Consider the following 7,749-nt stretch of genomic DNA (forward strand, 5'->3'; position numbering starts at 1 on the left):
TAATGGAAAAGTTCCCAGCTGTTTCTGATGTACATCTGTAGTCAAAAGCCATTGGTTTGGAGTTTGGAAGAACTTGATCGCCAAGAGTAGGTGTTTTTCAGGTAAGAATAACTGGAATCAAAGATAGAAAGCAAGAATTACTTGACTTTGCTATGTCCATGTAACTAACTATGAAAAAAAAATTATCTGTATATTGATGAGCTTATTTTGCCTTCTTGTAATATCTAAGTTAGAGTCACAAAGAGAAATAGGGTGTACTTGGCAAGTAATAACTGATACAAGGTCTGTGTATTTTAGAGTTTACTTTCATTTTATCTTAAAGATTTTTAGTGTTCTCTTTGTTATGGAAGACTTTTATAGCTCCAGGACCCTTTCCAGCTATTTCTAACTTTATTCAAAGGGTAGGTGTGATTTTTCTTCTGAAAGATTCCCCATTGTTCTGCAACCCTTAATTACTGTCAGTTTGTCTCACCTTTGCACTGTTTGATCTGTGAACTGCTGGCCGGTTACTGAGTCCTTGGCCTCATTCTCATTCTCTCTCTCTCTTTCCTTTCTCTCTGTGTGTGTGTTCCCAACCCCCCTCCACCTCTGAATTACCTTCTTAAAAAAAGTGATATTCTTGGCCCTGGCCGGTTGGCTCAGTGGTAGAGCGTTGGCCTGACGTGCAGAAGTCCCGGGTTCGATTCCCGGCCAGGGCACACAGGAGAAGCGCCCATCTGCTTCTCCACCCCTCCCCCTCTCCTTCCTCTCTGTCTCTCTCTTCCCCTCCCTCAGCCGAGGCTCCATTGGAGCAAAGATGGCCCGGGCGCTGGGGATGGCTCCTTGGCCTTTGCCCCAGGCGCTGGAGTGGCTCTGGTCTTGACAGAGCGATGCCCCGGAGGGGCAGAGCATCGCCCCCTGGTGGGAAAGAGCATCGCCCCTGGTGGGCGTGCCGGGTGGATCCCGGTCGGGCGCATACGGGAGTCTGTCTGTCTGTCTCTCCCCGTTTCCAGCTTCAGAAAAATACAAAAAAAAAAAAAAAGATAGACTTGGACTTGTTACTAATTTTCCTATTTAGAACCCTGTTCTATTTGTTTATGTTATATGGCCCTCTCAAACAGGCTACACATCTTTAGATCTGAATGCTTAAAAATTAACAAAAACAAAGCTGTTTCTAAACAGGATTATAGACATGATGGATAGTGACTGTTAGTACAAACTATACTTTAAAATTTCTCAGGAGAGCACAGCATTAATATGGAGGGAGGCAGGCCTCTGTGCCACGTGGCTGCTTCTCTGTTAAAGTCTTTCCACAAAGTCCTTCTGGTACTTATGTTCACCTAAATGGGGGTTATCACGCAGAATTTTCTCTTAGAAGAGTGTTTTGTCAAAATTGAAATTCTGTGACCCTTCGAGTAGCTCATGTGCCAGCCATTGTGGAAGACACAATGTAATCCTTAAGACAGCCTCGTTAACAGTGGTCATTCACATCTTTTACATGAGAAAACTGAGGGTGAGCCCGTTGCATAATATGGCGAGGTCAGCATAACTGCTTGGGAGCATTTTATCTCTCACTCATTGCGGTTAAGTCAACATTCACTTGGGACCACAGCTGAAAACACAGAAATTATAAAGGAGCCGGATTCAGAGCGTCTGTCCGCAGTGTTCCTGCATTCTGCACGCAGGGGGCTACAACAGCACCTTGATGATGCCGTTACGAGTCCCTGTCATCCACCGCTGCGTCTTGTGTGGAACATATGCATTTTCTTTCCACAGAAGGCAACTGCCTCTGGGAAAATAGACACGCTCTTAACAAATCTAACAGGTTTATTTAGTGTCTCAATTCAGTTAAGGAATTAACATCACTTTTTTCCCTCCTCCTATTCTGCCTTTGAATAAAAATTTTTTAAATTTTTTTATTAGAAGACTTTTCTTCTGACTTTTGAAACATCTCGGGTGGATTGTCTATATTTCCGGTCAGTTTTGATTACTGTACCTCAGCCCAGTTTTCAATGTTTCAGTTTGTATCTAATCCGAGGCCTAACTTGTTCTTTTTCCATCTCTCTGGCCCAAACAGCTTCAGTGTCTTAGAACTGGAGGAGGAGAGGGCACAGGGGGAACACCCCTTGATCTACCTGGCCCTGGTTCCGATCTCTCCAGCCAGGTTGATGCTTCTCTACTGGTCTTCAGTGCTTGTGGGGGCCGCATCCAAGTGTGGGCCTTCTCCAGAGGCATGAGAGTGTGGTCTCCCCTCTCTCCACCCAGCTGGCATTGGAATCCCCTATTCTCCAGCCCTCGAGCACACAAAGTGAAGTGAGAAAAAAGGGCTTGCTGCATTCTTGAGCAGAGGCCTCGAAAAGGGCAGGTGATGTAAAATTCACAGCACCCCGGATTTGTGCTGTGAATGAGCTAGCTGTCTGGTGGGCGCGGTGGGCGTGGTGGGTTCAGGCGCTTGCTCTCCATTCCTCCTCTAAAAGCAGACACTGCATGTGGTTGCGTCCCAAGTATTTGTTTTTGCTCTTTTCTCTCTTTGCTTGTTTAAGGAATGCCCACTGCACAAGGCTGAGACTTTTTTGTTGTGGTTTAACTAGCCATGATTTGCTTGTAAATGAGATGCAAAATGAATGTAGCTGAGGGGAGAAAAAAATTCCATCTGTGAAAATGAGGGTGGGGGGGAAAATAAAATAAAATGAGAAACACAACCAACTGTACAGTTTGTGGAGAAAAGGAAGCATTCTGGAAGAGCGATAGCAGAGGCTCATTGGCCGGGATCAGGACAACTTGTCTAAGATTGGGAATTTTAGAATGGGAAGAACGTGGGACGTCGAGTCAGAAATCTTGTGTTCCAGCCCTGACTGCCACTGACTGGTTCAGAGAGGCGGAGGTTAGTAATGTGACCCTTGGAGTCTACATTAGCCAGCCTGGAAACTGATCCTGGCCTTGCCACTGAAGAGGAAGCATCTCAGTTTCTTTTTGCCTCGGTTTCCTCATCTGTACAATGGCGATCACAGTGGCATCTACATCAAGATTGTTATGAGAATTAAATGAGTTCAGATTCTAAAATGTTCTGGGTAAGCAGTTGTCAAATAAGAAATACGAGTTAAGCCTGACCTGTGGTGGCGCAGTGGATAAAGCGTTGACCTGGAAATGCTGAGGTCGCCGGTTCGAAACCCTGGGCTTGCCTGGTCAAGGCACATATGGGAGTTGATGCTTCCTGCTCCTCCCCCCTTCTTTCTCTCCTCTCTCTCTCTCCCCCTCTTTCTCTCCTTTCTAAAATGAATAAATTAAAAAAAAGAAATACGGGTTAAATTTGGGCAACTCATTGGACCTTTCCACATGTCGATTTCCTTATCTCTAAGATGCAAGGTTTAATATCTCTGAGGTCCAACACAACGCAGTGAGTTTACAGGTTTGGTGTTTTTACTTTCTTAGTTGCTTGTATTTTGTCTATTTATGTGCAATTGTAATGAACTGAATATTTGTGTCCCCTCACCCCCAATTTGTTTTTTGAAATTCTAACTCCCATTGTGTGGTAATTAGGTCATGGGAGCAGAGACTCATGAATGGATTACTGCTCTTAGAAAGAGACCCCAGAGAGCTCTCTCATCCTCTCTCTGCTGTGGGATGGTACAGGAAGTCAGCAGTCTGCATCCAGAAAGAGAGTATCACCAGAACGAGTTATCCTGGTACCCTGATCTCAGACATCGTTTTAGCCTCCAGAACTGTGAGAAATAAACTTCTAAAAAAATCTATGGTACTTTGTCATTAGCACTCAGATTGACTGAGACAACAGTTTAACATTCAAAAATAACTGTCGAAGAAATATAGCATATCTTTACCAATGGGATTAATAACAGATCAGAACTTTGAATTACTAAAAAATATTTTGATAATTATTAAATAACAATGAGTTGCTATGAAAGAAGGCTAGTTCTTGTGTCAGAAACAGTTCATTATAATGGATATAGCATGAAATTAGAGAATTGAACACTGATAAGGAAAATCACCATTGCCCTCTACAATCTAACCCCAAACTCATAATATCTGGCCACATGCCCTGAGTTCCACTGCTCTTTCTTCCAGGAACATGTTTTTTTGTTTGTTTGTTTTTTTGCCTCTAATGGTGCTAGAGGGAGCAGAGCTACCCTTCACTGATTGGCTCAAATGCCTCCTTTATCATGGCTTCCTCGATGTCTCTAGTTGGAAATGGCTGCTACCCTTTCTGAGTTCCTTCTGTGATTTGTATTAACCTCTCCTGCATTGCACTCTGAGTCGTAGTTATTGGTGTACTTGTCTTTGGTCTTCACCATGGGTTGTGGAGCTCCTGGCTTCGTGCTCCAGTACACTACATTGCACACCCAGATTTTTAATAGAAGGATGTGAGGGGAAGGATAGTTTGTATTCTTTCACCTTAGGATTTTACCTTACAAATTAATTACCACATTAGTGACTTTCTTCTTGGTAATCTAGATGCCCTTTTCTCCTCATTATGGTGTTTCTGGTTTATAACTAGGTACTTCAAACTATTCAAAGTTATTTTACTGCAGGATCTGGAGTAAAGAGTTTTTGTCAAACAGTTCTTTAAATAGTTTGAAGCTCCTTGGATAAGATATCTAGCATAATATAATACCTAATATTATCTATATACATGTAGAATATATATATGTATATATATATTATATATAATATACTTATGATTATAGTATGTTCTAGGTTAAGTATGATTTTTATCTATCTTTGTATTATTTTTCTTAAAAATTAAATCATGAATTTACATTTGTGTTTGGGGCAGGAAGTTGTAGCAAATTTCTTTCTGTATTATATTTGTATATCTAACTTTAGAAATGTCACTAACCTTGGTTTTGTAACTTGACTCCAATTTTTCTAGAACACCAAACAGTTTGAATCCTGAAAATAGTTATTATTATTACTTTTTATCATAGATACCAGGATAAACCTATTTTAAGAAATCAATAGTGTTCAATTGCAAGGGAAAGTAAATGTAGATGGCAAAAGATTCAGGGGAGATTCTGAAAAAAGTACAGACATTTTCTACTGTTGTAATTACTTCTATATACATCTTATATAAGCAGGGAGAAAATTTCATGTGAAGATTATTTTATAATATTGATTCTGTAGATAGTTCAAACATTAGGTGTGAAGATGCAATTTCTGACTGTGAAGAATTATTTACCTGCCCTGGAGCAAGACGAAGTTGGTTATCCTTTTTCTCTATGATTCATCCCTGTGCAGATGACTCTAGAACCCTGAGCTACCTAGCATGACAAACCCTTTGAATTCTGATACATTCTTCAGAATTCCTATATTTAACATATATTTCTCTTCTAACTTGTCCTTTTTTGTCTTTTCCTCATCACTTTAATTATATTTTTGGTAAATTATTTTTTTAATTAAATGTATTGGGGGTGACATTAATTAATAGGATCAGGTAGGTCTCAAGTGTACATTTCTATGATACACGATCTGTATATTGCATGGTGTGCCCACCACCCAAAGTCAAACCATCTTCTGTCACCATGTATTTGGCCTCCTTTACCCTCCTCCCCCCCTTTCCTTTGATAACCACCATACTGTGGTCTGTGTCTATGAGTTTCAGTTTCATATCCCACATATGAGTTTGTCATATTGTTTTTGTCTTTTGAAAAGAAAAATTTGGCCCTGGCCGGTTGGCTCAGCGGTAGAGCGTCGGCCTGGCGTGCAGGGGACCCAGGTTCGATTCCCGGCCAGGGCACATAGGAGAAGCACCCATTTGCTTCTCCACCCCCACCCCCTCTTTCCTCTCTGTCTCTCTCTTCCCCTCCTGCAGCCGAGGCTCCATTGGAGCAAAGATGGCCCCGGCGCTGGGGATGGCTCCTTGGCCTCTGCCCCAGGTGCTAGAGTGCCTCTGGTCAAGGCAGAGCGACACCCCGGAGGGGCAGGGCATCGCCCCTGGTGGGCGTGCCGGGTGGATCCCGGTCGGGCGCATGCGGGAGTCTGTCTGACTGTCTCTCCCCGTTTCCAGCTTCAGAAAAAAAAAAAAAATTTATCCAGACACATGATAAATTATTCAAACTCCAAAAATAAGATGAACAATAAAATATAGGTCTATTTCCCCCCCCCCCCCGTCCTCCATTAACCCTAATCTCCCCATCTGCGTGCCCTCCAACCCCTACTTCCCATCTCTCTTACCCCAGCAGAGAACTGCTATTAGGGATGTCTCAACACAGTTTAAATCAGAGCGTGTTGTCTGGCTACCTGACTTAAAATGCTCCCTCAAGTCACTCTCCCTATAAGAATCTACCCCTCTCTCCCTCCGTGTCTAGAATGTGAATTCCATGAGAGCAAGGACTTCTGCTTGCTTGGGGTTGAAACATTTTCTCTTAGAAATGTGCCTGAAAGAGAATATGTGCCCATTAAGTGTTTGCTGAACATTTAATCCTTTTCTAAGTCTTACTGAAATATAACTGATGTACAATTACATTCACAAATCTACAGGTACAAGTTGATGAGTTTTGATAAAGCATATAGTCTCATAATGGCTACCATAATTGTGCTATGCAACATTTCCATTACCCTAAAAACCCTTCATACCCCTTTGTAGTCATCTCCTTATTATCGCTACAGTTTTGCTGTAAGTTTCAACTAGACAGACTAGTATAATGGGTATAATCCTTTCAGTCTGGTTTCTTTCACTTACAATATATGCTTTTAAAATTCATTCATGTTGGTGCATGTGTCAGTAGTTCATTCTGTTTTATTGCTGAGTGAGATTACATTTTATGGATATACCACTTTGGTAGGTATTCGCTAGACTTTTGGGTTGTTTGTAGTGTCAAGAACTGTATTGACAAGCTAACCAGCTAATCTGCCATAGTTTCATGGATCTTGGCAGAAGATCTGAGCTTCCTGGGTCACAGACCAAGGACAATTTATTACTCACTGAAACAGCATAGCCACAGGTTGATATGAAGGGGGCCAGTCAATGGTTACATTGCAGGAGAGGAATCCTGAATTTAGGAAACTTGAATCTTTTATAGTGGGCAGTAAGCCTGTCTGATTGTTAATCCAGAGGAAGACAGTATCTTTATTGTATTGTACAGCAAAACAAACCTGTCTCGTCCTTGGAAAAATTATGTCATCCCAGACTCTATACATGTCCTTGAAGAGATAGAAACAAAGACTGTCATTGCCTCTGTTGGCAAGACACACAGAAATGCAGGAGACCCATGGAGAATTAACACTCAACCTTCTGGTTTTGGCTACTCTGAGTAAAGCTGCTATGAACATTAGCATATACATTTTGTGTGGACATATGTTTTCATTTATCTTGGGTAAATACCAAGCAGTAGAATTTCAGGGTCATATGGTAAGGGTGTGTTTGACATTATAAGAAAATGCCAAACTGTTTCCAAAGTAGCTGTATTGTTTTCATCCCCACCAGCAACGTTTGAGATTTCCAGTTCCACGTTCTCGCCAGCACTTGGTATTTTAAATTTTTAGCTATTCTAGAGGGTGGATTGGGGCTTTGCATTGTGTTTTTGTACATCTCTCTCATGACAAACGATCTTAAATATTTTTTACTATGTTTTTTCTCTATTTGCATCTCTTTTTTAATATATATTTTTACATACAATAATATTTTGTATTATTTTCAGGTGTATAGCATAGAGGTTAGACAATCATATACTTTACAAAGTATTTCTCTGATCTATCCAGTACCCATGTGCACCATACATAGTTATTAAAATATTACTGAATGTATTTCCTATG

The 7,749-nt window shown here is 41.3% G+C and overlaps 1 non-coding gene across 1 annotated transcript; it reads left to right on the forward strand.

Moving 5' to 3' along the window:
- The first annotated feature begins 622 nt into the window (after window positions 1–622).
- On the forward strand, window positions 623–698 carry TRNAV-GAC (transfer RNA valine (anticodon GAC)). Its single transcript has one exon. It is a non-coding gene; the product is annotated as a tRNA-Val (tRNA).
- The last annotated feature ends 7,051 nt before the right edge of the window (window positions 699–7,749 follow it).

This window comes from Saccopteryx leptura, chromosome 12 (assembly GCF_036850995.1).
Source record: "Saccopteryx leptura isolate mSacLep1 chromosome 12, mSacLep1_pri_phased_curated, whole genome shotgun sequence".
Classification (NCBI taxonomy): domain Eukaryota; kingdom Metazoa; phylum Chordata; class Mammalia; order Chiroptera; family Emballonuridae; genus Saccopteryx; species Saccopteryx leptura.